The sequence below is a fragment of the Anomaloglossus baeobatrachus genome, chromosome 4 (assembly GCF_048569485.1).
Source record: "Anomaloglossus baeobatrachus isolate aAnoBae1 chromosome 4, aAnoBae1.hap1, whole genome shotgun sequence".
In the NCBI taxonomy this organism is placed as follows: domain Eukaryota; kingdom Metazoa; phylum Chordata; class Amphibia; order Anura; family Aromobatidae; genus Anomaloglossus; species Anomaloglossus baeobatrachus.
Window position 1 is genome coordinate 465,505,577 of NC_134356.1, and position 10,188 is coordinate 465,515,764.

Here is a 10,188-nt window from a genome sequence, read left to right on the forward strand (position 1 = left end):
CGTATAATGTGGACTGGCTTGGGTGGGGCCAAGTTCACAAACGAAAGACTACAAATTAATCAAAAATAACGTCTGGAACACCATACTGAATAGTGAATGGAATACTGAATGGAATCTGCATTACTGCCATGAACATATGAATAAATTCATATGTTCATGGCAATAATGCAGATTCCATTTTTCATACCTTCATTCTTACATATAGCTATTGGATTTTTCATGTCAGTATTCACACAGCAGTTTCTGCATTCATATATTCCCCTTACATAGTCACTGGTGTGCATACCTTCTCTCCATATAGTGTAGATTGTTTAGGTTTTTTGCACCCAGTTCAGACTCAGTATGGTGTTCCTGCACACCACCTACACCTGGGCCCCGGGACAACACCTCCCCTTCCTGTGGAAGGGAATTCCATCCTGCTGCCCCGCTCAATCAGCCCCGGGTGCCCCCATACCAAGGCAGCGACGGTGTCACCAAACTATCACCGCAACCCATGGGTGGCGTCACAGACAAACTCTCTCCCCTGTAAATACCCCCTTTATTACAGTTGTGGGTGGCGGGCTGCTGCACGAGCCTCGGATCCGGCTGCCACTCGTGCCACAGCCACAATCCCGGATCCGAGCATCACGAGTAGATCCCCACTGGTCGTGGGATGCGCCCCTGCCCGACACAGTGGTTTGATCCCATGTGAACATCCGCCTGGGCCTATTTAAGGCCTACCAAAACACTCACCTGTGTTTTAGTATTAAGACCAGTGTTTCAGGACTAACAGTTGTCCTGTGCACCTCAACCTACTCAGTGCCTGCCTGCCAGTGGTTTCTGATATCACACCCACCTATCTTTGTTCTTCTGGACGTTTCCTGCTTGCCAGTGGTTTCCAATATCAAACCCAACTGTCTGTGATCTTCAGGATCTCTCCGGCATGCCAGTGGTTTCTAATTTTGCACCCACTAGTATGTGATCTTCTCGACATCTCCTGCCTACCTGTGGTTTCCAACACTTCAGCCACCTCTCTGCGGTCTTCTCGCCATTTACTACCTGCCTGCAATCTCCAGTACCTCAGCCTCGTGCTTCACCCGTCTGCTGCATCGACGCCTGTGGCTGTGTGCCCACCTGGACCTTGGGCTTGGAGGATCCACCTCACCAGGCCTAACACAACATACAGGGTGGCAAACGACATAGCAATTCGAAGAATAACAAACACTTCTTCTGGAGGATGGGTGACTTTTAGCACAAGCTTCAGTGATTTTGTTTTTTCAACAAATTGTTCAATCTTTGAGGAATGTTACCGATCAGTGGAATGCATTCTATGGGGTCAGGGCTATCGGAGTCACCTTGGTCTTAGTATCTCTTGCCTTTCTAGCCATGTAGAAATTATTTACAGTTGATTTATAAGTATCCTATTTGTATCATGTAAGAACTCTTAAATTACTTCAAACCTATTACACTGTAGATTTCGGTAAAATCTAAGGAAAAGATAGCAGTTTTATGACCTATGACATATTAGAAATAGTCAAGTTTCAGTATATACAGAAAGAGATGTTGCTTTATTTGGCTTTTCGACAATTGCCTGGTTTTAAGCAAAGTATTAGAAAGGACGATAATCCTTGCTTTAGCAGGAGCCTTAAGTTCCATTTTGCTAGGGTTATTGAAAACTGTGGTCAGATGTTAGTATCAAAGGCACTGTTTAACTAAATGCGGATTTCAATTCTTTGAAGGTGGCTCTGCGGTTTTTCTTCTCTTCCTCCTGGTGCTGTCTTTTGTCCTGTTCAGCTCGAATATCTGACTCAAACTTACTGGTCAAAGATAGAGCTTGCCCCTTGGCCCCAAAGAAGCTCTAGGCTCTCATTACTCCCTCGGTGGACATGTCTTTTTCAGAGAGTTTAGCTAGGCACATCAGTCCGCAGTTGTCCGCCAAGTCTCATGACGCCACCTTGGAAAAACTCCCGAAAGTTAATCTTTCCATCAATATCTTCAAACCAAGATGAGTCTGTGGGGCTCCCAACTTCTCCATCATAAGCTTCAGCTCAATCAGGTGTTAAAAATTGTCCCATCCAGTGTCAAACTGGCGGAACATAGCCTCCATGTCCTTGATCTGCTTTCTGTAAAACACCTTGAATTCCATGTAGGGGTTGAAAGTGTGGCCTCGGATGGCTGGCACAGTAGTGCCCTGGTTGATGTAATTCCTCCTGTTCAGCTTGACACTCAGCTCACAGTCAGCGTTGGCATTGGCCGGCTTGCCTTCCTCATCCCCGTTGGGCACAGCTGCCACCTCATCCTCTGCATGCAGTGTTGGGACATCTAACATCAAGCGGCGCTGCAGCTTCAGGACCAGATCATTCTCCGCCATGGAATCCGGAGGTTGATGGAAGTTTGTGAGACTTGTATGTGCCCCTCCTGCTGCCTCAGTTCCGCGCAGCCCAGCCAATGCCAACATCGAATTTGAACAGGAGGAATGATAGTAAACCAGGGTTTTCCTGATATTTCACAAGGCGATGGCAGGATAGCTGGAGGACGACTGCGGACTGATATGTCTAGCTAAATTCTCTGAAATAGACATGTCCACCGAGGGAGTAATGGGAGCCAAGATCTTCTTTGAGGCCAAGGTCCAAGCTCTGTCTTCGGCCAGTAAGTTTGAATAAGAATTTCATGCTGAACAGAAAGACAGAAAGCGACAGGATGAAGAGAAAAAAAAAAAGCAGAGCCACTTTCAAAGAATTGAAATCCGCATTTAATTAAAAAGTTGCTGCCTTTGATTCTAACATCTGACCACAGTCTTCCTTAACTCTAGCAAAATGGAACCTAAGGCTCTAGGGCAGACCTGGGTAAGGGGCGGCCCGCAGGCCACATCCGGCCCGCCTACTTTCTGTGACCGTCCCGCACATTAGATCAGAGTTGGAGATGTGGTGCCGCTTCTCCTGCGGGCCGGGAACTGTTCAAATGACACACGTGCGCCGCACTGACGACATCAGGGTGCGCGTGTGTCACAGACAAAGGTGCTGGGCAGGGAACAGAGGACAGATTCCTGGGTTCCGCTGCTACACTATGCGGAGCTTCAGGATCTGTCCTCTGTTCCCTGCCCGGCACCTTTCTCTGTGACATACGCGCGCCCTGATGTCGTCAGTACGGCGCACGTGTGTCATTTGAAAAGTTCCCGCCCGTCAGGAGAAGCGGCACCAGCCGAGGCCTGTACAGAGAGAAGCAACGGTGGGGGCCCGTACAAGAACAACAGCGGCGCAGCCAGGGCCCATACCAGGGAACAAGCAGCTCGGCGGGGGGAGTGTATGGAGGTGCCTGAGGAGGGAGAGGTGAGTGGTGACTAATAACCTGAGGAGGGGACAATGGGGGAGGGGGGTAACTGGTGACTAATATTGGAGTGTAGTGATGTAGTATATGGGAATGTAATGATGTAGTTTTACAGGTGTAGTATATAGTGATGTAGTATATTACAGGTGTAGTATATAGTGATGTAGTTTATTACAGGTGTAGTATATGGTGATGTAATTTATTACAGGGGCAGTATATAGTGATGTAGTTTATTACAGGTGTAGTATATATTACATCACTGTATACTGCCCCTGTAATAAACTACATCACTATATACTGCCCCTGTAATAAATTACATCACTATATACTACACCTGTAATAAACTACATCACTATATACTACACCTGTAATAAATTACATCACTATATACTGCACCTGTAATAAATTACATCACTATATACTACACCTGTAATAAACTACATCACTATATACTGCCCCTGTAATAAATTACATCACTATATACTGCACCTGTAATAAATCACATCACTATATTACAGGTGCAGTATATAGTGATGTAGTTTATTACAGGTGTAGTATATAGTGATGTAATTTATTACAGGTGCAGTATATAGTGTTGTAATTTATTACAGGCGCAGTATATAGTGATGTAGCTTATTACAGGTGTAGTATATGGTGATGTAATTTATTACAGGGGCAGTATATAGTGATGTAGTTTATTACAGGTGTAGTATATATTACATCACTATATACTGCCCCTGTAATAAACTACATCACTATATACTACACCTGTAATAAACTACATCACTATATACTGCCCCTGTAATAAATTACATCACTATATACTACACCTGTAATAAACTACATCACCATATACTACACCTGTAATAAATTACATCACTATATACTGCACCTGTAATAAATTACATCACTATATACTGCCCCTGTAATAAATTACATCACTATATACTGCACCTGTAATAAATCACATCACTATATTACAGGTGCAGTATATAGTGATGTAGTTTATTACAGGTGTAGTATATAGTGATGTAATTTATTACAGGTGCAGTATATAGTGTTGTAATTTATTACAGGCGCAGTATATAGTGATGTAGCTTATTACAGGTGTAGTATATGGTGATGTAATTTATTACAGGGGCAGTATATAGTGATGTAGTTTATTACAGGTGTAGTATATATTACATCACTATATACTGCCCCTGTAATAAACTACATCACTATATACTACACCTGTAATAAACTACATCACTATATACTGCCCCTGTAATAAATTCCATCACTATATACTACACCTGTAATAAACTACATCACTATATACTACACCTGTAATAAATTACATCACTATATACTGCACCTGTAATAAATTACATCACTATATACTGCCCCTGTAATAAATTACATCACTATATGCTACACCTGTAATAAACTACATCACTATATACTGCCCCTGTAATAAATTACAACACTATATACTGCACCTGTAATAAATTACATCACTATATACTACACCTGTAATAAACTACATCACTATATACTGCCCCTGTAATAAATTACATCACTATATACTGCACCTGTAATAAATCACATCACTATATTACAGGTGCAGTATATAGTGATGTAGTTTATTACAGGTGTAGTATATAGTGATGTAATTTATTACAGGCGCAGTATATAGTGATGTAGCTTATTACAGGTGTAGTATATGGTGATGTAATTTATTACAGGCGCAGTATATAGTGATGTAGCTTATTACAGGTGTAGTATATAGTGATGTAGTTTATTACAGGTGTAGTATATATTACATCACTATATACTGCCCCTGTAATAAACTACATCACTATATACTACACCTGTAATAAACTACATCACTATATACTGCCCCTGTAATAAATTACATCACTATATACTACACCTGTAATAAACTACATCACTATATACTACACCTGTAATAAATTACATCACTATATACTGCACCTGTAATAAATTACATCACTATATACTGCCCCTGTAATAAATTATATCACTATATACTACACCTGTAATAAACTACATCACTATATACTGCCCCTGTAATAAATTACATCACTATATACTGCACCTGTAATAAATCACATCACTATATTACAGGTGCAGTATATAGTGATGTAGTTTATTATAGGTGTAGTATATAGTGATGTAATTTATTACAGGTGCAGTATATAGTGTTGTAATTTATTACAGGCGCAGTATATAGTGATGTAGCTTATTACAGGTGTAGTATATAGTGAACATCAGAGCGGTCGAGAGGAAAAAACATCAGGCACTCACCAGTTGTTGCTTGTGCAGGTTTCTTGTTTTATTCGTGCAGGTTACAAGTGCATGGGGTGGAGGGGAGGGAGCGGACGCTACACACGTCCAAAGGTGACGGCGGCCGTTTCGCACCTGTCTGGTGCTTCAGCTGGGCTGAAGCCGGCGCGTGAACATCCGAAAACGAAGCCTGCCACAATGCACGCAGGACAGAATGAGCGACGGTGACGTTGCTCATGTGACTCCATGGTATCACACCCACAGGGGAGTGATACCACGGAAAGTATGCAGGTCAAGGCGCTGCCCCTGTGACCACATTCCCTGCTATTTACATACGAAATATGAAGGTAATAAAACATTTTTTATTACTTTCATATTATACAATTTTATAACACAGGGATGGGTCGGGAGGTGTAATTAGGGCACACATGCGTCTGCTGATAGGTCAGAACGCATATTCTAGGTGACAGGTTCCCTTTAAAGTTAATCATCTCATCATTAATTAATGATGTAATTAGGTCTTCCATATTGTTGCTGAATCTTTGTATTGTTTAACTTACTGCTTGTTTATGAAGGGATAGTATACAGTGCCTACAAGTAGTATTCAACCCCCTGCAGATTTAGCAGGTTTGATAAGATGCAAATAAGTTAGAGCCTGCAAACTTCAAACAAGAGCAGGATTTATTAACAGATCCATAAATCTTACAAACCAACAAGTTATGTTGCTCAGTTAAATTTTAATAAATTTTCAACATAAAAGTGTGGGTCAATTATTATTCAACCACTAGGTTTAATATTTTGTGGAATAACCCTTGTTTGCAATTACAGCTAATAATCGTCTTTTATAAGACCTGATCAGGCCGGCACAAGGCTCTGGAGTTATCTTGGCCCACTCCTCCATGCAGATCTTCTCCAAGTTATCTAGGTTCTTTGGGTGTCTCATGTGGACTTTAATCTTGAGCTCCTTCCACAAGTTTTCAATTGGGTTAAGGTCAGGAGACTGACTAGGCCACTGCAACACCTTGATTTTTTCCCTCTTGAACCATGCCTTGGTTTTCTTGGCTGTGTGCTTTGGGTCGTTGTCTTGTTGGAAGATGAAATGACGACCCATCTTAAGATCCTTGATGGAGGAGCGGAGGTTCTTGGTCAAAATCTCCAGGTAGGCCGTGCTATCCATCTTCCCATGGATGCGGACCAGATGGCCAGGCCCCTTGGCTGAGAAACAGCCCCACAGCATGATGCTGCCACCACCATGCTTGACTGTAGGGATGGTATTATTGGGGTCATATGCAGTGCCATCCAGTCTCCAAATGTCACGTGTGTGGTTGGCACCAAAGATCTCGATCTTGGTCTCATCAGACCAGAGAACCTTGAACCAGTCTGTCTCAGAGTCCTACAAGTGATCATGAGCTAACTGTAGACGAGCCTTGACATGACATTTTGAAAGTAAAGGTACCTTACGGGCTCGTCTGGAACGGAGACCATTGCGGTGGAGTACGTTACTTATGGTATTGACTGAAACCAATGTCCCCACTGCCATGAGATCTTCCCGGAGCTCCTTCCTTGTTGTCCTTGGGTTAGCCTTGACTCTTCGGACAAGCCTGGCCTCGGCACGGGTGGAAACTTTCAAAGGCTGTCCAGGCCGTGGAAGGCTAACAGAAGTTCCATAAGCCGTCCACTTCCGGATGATGCTCCCAACAGTGGAGACAGGTAGGCCCAACTCCTTGGAAAGGGTTTTGTACCCCTTGCCAGCCTTGTGACCCTCCATGATCTTGTCTCTGATGGCCTTGGAATGCTCCTTTGTCTTTCCCATGTTGACCAAGTATGAGTGCTGTTCACAAGTTTGGGGAGGGTCCTTATTAGTCAGAAAAGGCTGGAAAAAGAGATAATGAATCCAAACATGTGAAGCTCATTGTTCTTTGTGCCTGAAATACTTCTTAATACTTTAGGGGAACCAAACAGAATTCTTGTGGTTTGAGGGGGTGAATAATAAATGACCCTCTGAATAAACTTTTCACAATTTAAAAAAAAAATAAAAAAAGAAATAACATTCTTTTTTGCTGCAGTGCATTTCACACTTCCAGGCTGATCTACAGTCCAAATGTCACAATGCCAAGTTAATTCCGAATGTGTAAACCTGCTAAATCTGCAGGGAGTTGAATACTACTTGTAGGCACTGTATATACTATATACAGTATTGGGTAGAACTGAGTTAATTATATTAGTCTGGCCCTCTAAAACCATCCCAAGTTCTCATGCGGCCCCATGGGAAATTTAATTGCCCACCCCTGCTCTAGGGCCTATTGGGTTCTGATGTGATGATTAGCCCTGCTAAAGCAGGGGGTATCATCCTTTCTAATATTTTGCTGAAAACCAGGGCATTGTCCAAAAGCCAAAAAAAGCAATATCTCCTCCTGTATATACTGAAACTTGCCAATTTCTAACGTGCCATAGGTGATAAAACTGCTATACTTTCATTATATTTTACCTACATCTACAATGTAATGGATTTGAAGTAATTTAAGGGTTCTTGCATGCTACAAATAGGATACTTATAAATCAACTGTAAATAATTTCTACATGGCTAGAAAGGCAAGAGAAACCAAGAGCAAGATGACTCCGATAGCCCTGACCCCATAGAATGCATTCCACTGATCGGTAACATTCCTTGTAAGGGGATCTTCACACATAGATTTGCTGCAGAGATTTCGGCAACTTTCCTGTGAATTTGAATGGTGGTTTGCAGAAATCCATGTTCTTGGCACAGTGACAACACCAATTCATGGCTTTCATTTCTCAAACAAATCTTCCTACATATTTTAAAGGGATCCACAGTACAAAGCTCCTGTCTGTTAACATTCTTCATTTAAGATTCAAAGTCCCAAGCTTATTGCTTTAGGTAACAGTTGTTCAGTCTTTTGCTTATTTTGTGATGGTTGATGAAACAAACAACAAGTGAGTGTGAAGTTTTATTTTCTTTTTTTGTATGATAAGGTATCCAAAAGAAACCAGAATTCATTTATAAAAATAGTGTATTTACTTGTACATTTTGAAGCTTCAGTCTCCTTCAAAGTACTCTCCATCCACAGCCAGATGATGGTCTCCCTGGTAGGGAGGGAGCAGGCAAGACATGAAATTTACTACAATTTGTTTCATGCCCAGTTATCCCATTAAAATTCATTGACAGAAACGTCATGAAATCCCAGTGAACTCCATGTGCATCAATGGTCTGACGGTGACCTTCCAGAATGGCTTCACAAATTTTTGTCACATCTTCATCTGTCCAGCCATTGTAATAGCAATAAAAAATAAAACTGGAGAAAGACTGAACAACTTATTGAAAAAGATCACTTTGAGCCAAATGCATCCTTTACCAACTCTATTGGCTGGCATATTGGTTCCACAAACATTCACCTAGTGGCAGAAGCCCATTCTACAAGCGTTCCACCCTACAGAAGACAATTCTTCTTTCTTTTGGTTAGCCCCTAGTATGTTACTTTCCCCCACTAACAGTCATTGGCAAACATTAGCATGTGTAGAGGCATACAGCTTCATATGTAAGGGGTTTATGTTTATAAGATTTCGAACAATCCTGCTATATGTAATAATTTATTGTATTTAAAGAAAATTGTTTAGAAGAACTGAGAGTCCTCAGTGATTGATACCTTTTAATGGCTAACTGAAAAGATGGTAATATATAGCAAGCTATCAAGACTAGGTCTCTTCACCAGGCATGGTATAACACAAAATCTGAAGAGGCACATATTTATACACAACAGGACACAGAATGGAGCAGTAAATAAGACAAGTTGTGTGAAGCAGAACTATCACTAAAGGCCCAGTCACACTAAACAACTTACCAGCGATCCCAACAATGATACAACCTGATAGGGATCGCTGGTAAGTTGCTAGGATGTCGCTGGTGAGATGTCACACTAAGCGACGCTCCAGCGATCCCACCAGCAACCTAACCTGGCAGGGATCGCTGGAGCGTCGCTACACGGGTTAATGGTGAGCTGTCACACAAGCAGATCTCACCAGCAACCAGTGACCAGCCCCCAGCGCCGCGTGGAAGCATGCTGCGCTTGGTAACTAAGGTAAATATTGGGTAACCAACCCGATATTTACCTTGGTTACCAGCGCACACCGCTTTGCGCTGGCTCCCTGCACACCTAGCCACAGTACACATCTGGTTAATTACCCAATGTGTACTCTGCTACGTGTGCAGGCAGCAGGAGCCGACTTCTGCGGACGCTGGTAACCACGGTAAAAATCGGGTAACCAAGAAGCCCTTACCTTGGTTACCCGATATTTACCTTCGTTACCAGCGTCCACCGCTCTCACGCTGTCAGTGCCGGCTCCCTGTTCCCTGCACTCCTAGCCATAGTACACATCGGGTTAATTACCCGATGTGTACTCCAGCTACGTGTGCAGAGAGCAGGGAGCCGGCACTGACAGCTGAGAGCGGCGGACGCTGGTAACGAAGGTAAATATCGGGTAACCAAGGTAAGGGCTTCTTGGTTACCCGATGTTTACCGTAGTTACCAGCGTCCGCAGAAGCCGGCTCCTGCTGCCTGCACATTTAGTGTAACG

The 10,188-nt window shown here is 42.6% G+C and overlaps 1 pseudogene; it reads right to left on the minus strand.

The window, feature by feature from the left end:
• Positions 1 to 1,687: 1,687 nt before the first annotated feature.
• On the minus strand, positions 1,688 to 2,350 carry LOC142301695 (EF-hand domain-containing protein D2 pseudogene; annotated as a pseudogene).
• Positions 2,351 to 10,188: the final 7,838 nt, after the last annotated feature.